Here is a 4,697-nt window from a genome sequence, read left to right as displayed (position 1 = left end):
ATCCCTGCACCATCCTCACAATCATTCTTACATTTGGGTCCATGGCTACAGACACTCTGTCAATCCATCTTGTCGAGGGTCTTCTATCTAAAAGGAACCTTGGAAACACACTGGTGGGTAAGTGTTAGACAGGCAACCACAATGTCAGTGGTTCAATCCCACCAGCCATTCCACAGGCAAACTATGAGGCTGTCTGCTTCTGTGAAGATTTTCAAAGGCCAGAAATCATATATAGGTTTGCTGTGCATCCAAATCAATTTGATAGTAGTGGTGTGCCTGTGTGTGTGTGTGTGTGTGTGTGTGCACGTGCAGCATTGAAGTCTCAAATAAATTCACATCTGGCCATCGATAGGAGAGATACTACTTAGCAGAAAGACTACACCAACAGAGAGAAGGCGGACTCAGAAACCTGCAAGTGTCTCAGAATCGAACAGCAAAGGGCTCCTTTGGGAGTCCCTGGTGGCTCAGCAATAGAATTCTACTCTCCACGTGAGAGACCTCATGCACAGCCACCAGGAGTTTGCCAGTGGAGTTGCCATGACACTGAATAAATTGAGGTGGGGCTTCCAGATTAAGATGGACTAGGAAGAAAGGCTTGGCCATCTACTTCTTGCAAATCAACCAGCAAAACTCCCATGGATGGCAGGATGGAGTCCATCAGAGGATGGCACAGGAGTAGGCAGCATGTTGTTCCCTTTTGGGTGGGGTCACCACGAATCAGGGACTAATGGGATAGGGGCTCACAGTGCGCGCAGTCGATAAGGGGAGGTTGTACAAATGAAGGCTGACCCGAAAAGTGCCTCAATGTGGTCAGTGGATTCTCAGGACAGACTGATACGGGGAGAACTTGTTGTTGTTGTTGTTAGGTGCCACTGAGTCCATTCCGCCACACAGTGGCTCTACGCACAACAGAAGGAACCCTGGAAAGGCCCTGCACCACCCTCACGATTGCTTCTAGGCTCGAGCCCATGGTTGCAGCCACTGACTGGAGATGGTCGGCTGTGAGAACGTAGTCCAGATGCCTACACGTCGCCGACCACCTGGACAGCAAGAGACTCTGGAGCCTCTGAGCCGGCGGTGAGCACCAGAAGCTGGTAGGCATGGTGAGCGGGCTTCTGGCTAAGGCGGAGAGCATATCCCGCTGTCCCCTGCTTTGGAAAGCTTGCTTTAGGCCCTCCACGTTTACAGAAACCCTACATCATGGCCTGTTTTCAGTAACTGAAAGAGAGCGGAGGAGGACTCTTGCTTTCCTGAACAAAAGCAAGGAGCAAAAATAGGTGAGGAGAGTAATTAGCATGGAGCTCGTGTTTTGCAGGGAGCCGAGAATGCGGCAACGAGTGCCCAGAGCAGTGAGAGTGGCCCCCTGGGAACTACATGAAGCATCTCAGCATCAAGCTGCTATGGTTTCGCACTGTGACTCGGAACACTGCAGCTCCAAATTCCCTGCCCTCCTGGCACTGTGGACCCCTAGGGACCCTATAGGACAGGGTAAAACCACACTGCCCCGGGCATGTCCCAGACTGTAAATCTTTGGGTGTGTGTGTGTGTGTTTAACAATGTCTTTTATTATATATGGGGTTTCCATTATTTCCTTAATCTCTCCAGACACAGGCAAATTTAAGGGTACTGTTTAACACATTGGAACTAGCCAACCTGGTCATTGCCTAGAGTAGGGACATGTATCCCTGAAAGCAGGCTTAACCAGGAGACCAATTCATCTGCCCACGGGCGAGAACATGAAGACACATGTGAGAGACAGGCTGTCCCCCATCCGAACCTTCCTTCACTGCTATTCAAGAACCCTGGTTCAGGCCCAGAGCAGCGGCACACTTCTTGCCAACAATCATTAACTGCCCAAGAAGGTTTTCATCGTCTCCTTCTGCCACAGAAACCTGGGACATATATCCCTAAGGTATCACAAGAAAATGTGTTGGTGCTTGCCGGGAAACGTCATGATCGTCACCGGCCAACCTCAAAAATGATTTTGACTGGTATTTCTTTGTGGATGATCTTCCCGAAGATTGTGTTGCCACCAGGTCAGGCGACCTGAGTCTTGGTGATCTGTTCTGCCATCTCGGTCTCCCTCATGCGCTACCACTCCAGACTGTAAATCTTAATGGACGCAGAAAGCCTCATCTTTCTCCCTTGGAGCGGCTGGTGATTTTGAACTGCTGACCTTGCTCTTAGCAGCCTAACATGTAACCCATTTCACCACTAGGGCTTCTGTGAACACTCAAACTCCCATCCACTGCCCTTAAGTCAATTCTAACTCATAGCAACCCTATAGGACAGGGTAAAACTGCCCCTATGGGTTTCTGAAACTGTAACTTTTTAGGGGAGTAGAAAGCCTCACTTTTTGCCTGTAGAGTAGCTGATGGTTTCGAACTGCTGACCTTATGGTCAACGGCCCAATGCATAATGCACTACACCACTATGCTAGTGCTAATTTTAGTTTTATGTGTTATTTTGTGTGATTGCGTGTATTACTTTGGGTGTGCCCCGTGTAAATCAATGGAAACTGCTTCTTCACTTTAGGCTGGTTTCAAAAAGGTTTCCTGCGAAAGCCGTACCTTTGAAAACTGGGGGAAGCCAGTATTAGATAGCTGGTCGGCAACAGTGGGCAAGGACAATGGACCCTCTGCTCCCAAGAGCTTGGTGTGAGAGAATGGCAGCGTGGGAGCCAGGCTTCTGAATGCCCTCTTTGCATACATTTGGGCTACAGTTTGTCTCCTATTTCATGGTTTGTCTTAACTTGCCTGAGAAGCCAAGATTAGAAAACTCAACAGTTCATGAAACTGCACACAATGGCCCACCATGAAATTAAAGCCCGAGAGAGATTGGGGCCCACTTTCCCACACAGTGGCCCTGACCCTCCGAGTGAAACTTCCCGCCCACTTATTGCACTCTGCTCCCGTCCTCCTCCGCCCCCGACCCAGAGTTATTTTAACAGAATTCCAAGCTGTAGCAAGAAACAGGGTTTCTGGAATGTGTGGGTTGCTATTTGTTCATTTGAACTTTCTTGATTCTAAAATGTTGTATTTCTTTAAATCTGGTCTTTGGTTTGAGATAGATAACATTCTAAAAGCAGAAAAGGATAAGCCATGAAAAATGACTTTTAGTAATTCTCTTTCCCTCTTCTCCCTGGAGGAAGCCACTGTTACCAGTTTCATATGTAGATCCGCGGTTCTCAACCTGTGGGTCGCGACCCCTTTGGGGGGTCAAAAGACCCTTTCACAGGGGTCTCCCGATTCATCACAGTACCAAAATGAGAGTGATGAAGTACCAATGAAATCATGTTATGGTTGGGGGCGTCATCACCACATGAGGAACTGTATGAAAGGGTTGCAGCATTAGGAAGGTTGAGAACCACTGCCCTAGATGATGCTCATAAACGTACACATATGATTCATGGTAACCCCTGTGCTCCATAGGGGTTTTCAAGGGCTGACTTTTCAGAAGTAGGTGACCAGGCCTTTCTTCTGCAGCACCAATGGGTGCACTCAAACCTCCAACCTTTCAGTTTGTAGTCATGCAGGTTAATTATTTACACCACCCAGGGAATAGATAAATAAAGTCCATTATCTTTTCATTCCATTTTCCTATGAACTTTTTGAACCCCGCCTTGTGAATATGTGAGGGACCTTAGTGATGAAGTGAGTTACGTGTTGGGCTACTAGCCTCAAGGTCAGCAGTTCAACCCCCCAGTCTGTCTGTGGGAGCTAGAACCCCACAGGGACAATACTCCTCTGTCTGATCGGATTGCTATGAGTTGGAATCCACAGGATGGCATCAAGGTAATTGTGATGCACAGTGAGCCTGTGTCACCTGTAAACGTTAGAGCCTCATAGCTCTTCCGTGAAGAGGCTGGTGATTTTGAACCATCAACCTGGAATTTATGCTTCCACAACCATGTCACCAGGGCACCATAGATAGGCCAACTCCAGACAGGAAGGCCTGAGAGAGCTAGCTGTCCTGGCCTATGGTGGCCATGAAAATGTACCTCACAGACCTCTGACTGCAGGGTCTCAATGAACTGAGGTCCCTGCTACTGTCTGCTGAAGTCCATCATGACATTGGCTGTGACCAAGCTCCTATGGGGATATCAGCTTCCTGTGGCTACTATAAGAAAGTACCACCAGTTGGGGGGGGGGCTTTCAACAACAGGACTTCCGCATCTCAAAGTTCTGTAGGTCAGCAATCTGGAATCAAGGTGCCTGCAAGGCATGCTTTCGCTAAAAGTTCTAGGGAAAGACCCTCTGTGGCCTCTTCCAGTTTCTGGTGGTTCGTAGCTATTCTTTCCCCCTTTGCTTGTAGATGCACCACTCCAGTCTCTACCTCTGTCTTCACGTGGCCATCTGTGTTCATATATCTTCCCTTTTTATAAGGACACCACTCACATTGGATTAGAACTCAATCTACTCCATTAGAGCTCAGGGAGCATTCCAGGTAAGTGTTGGACTGCTAATCTCAAGGTCGGAGGTTCAAATCCACTAACTCTTTGATGGGAAAAAGATGAGGCTGTCTCACTATCTGCTCTTAGAAAGATTTACAGCCTCAGAAACCCTATAGAGGGTCACTATGAATTGGAATGGACTCAATGGTTTGGTTTGGTTTTTCCTTTTGTTGTTGTTGTTTTTTCTTTTGGCTACTCCATGAAGACCCCATGGAAACCTAACTGGTAATACAAGGCCTTATTT

The 4,697-nt window shown here is 47.9% G+C and overlaps 1 pseudogene; it reads right to left on the bottom strand.

Moving 5' to 3' along the window:
- Positions 1 to 1,697: 1,697 nt before the first annotated feature.
- LOC101661844 lies at positions 1,698 to 2,073 on the bottom strand (annotated as a pseudogene).
- Between the last annotated feature and the right edge of the window lie 2,624 nt (positions 2,074 to 4,697).

The sequence above is a fragment of the Echinops telfairi genome, unplaced genomic scaffold (assembly GCF_000313985.2).
Source record: "Echinops telfairi isolate 266 unplaced genomic scaffold, ASM31398v2 ScPeMD7_53;HRSCAF=182, whole genome shotgun sequence".
NCBI classification, from domain to species: domain Eukaryota; kingdom Metazoa; phylum Chordata; class Mammalia; order Afrosoricida; family Tenrecidae; genus Echinops; species Echinops telfairi.
This window is presented reverse-complemented; position numbering and strand designations above follow the sequence as displayed.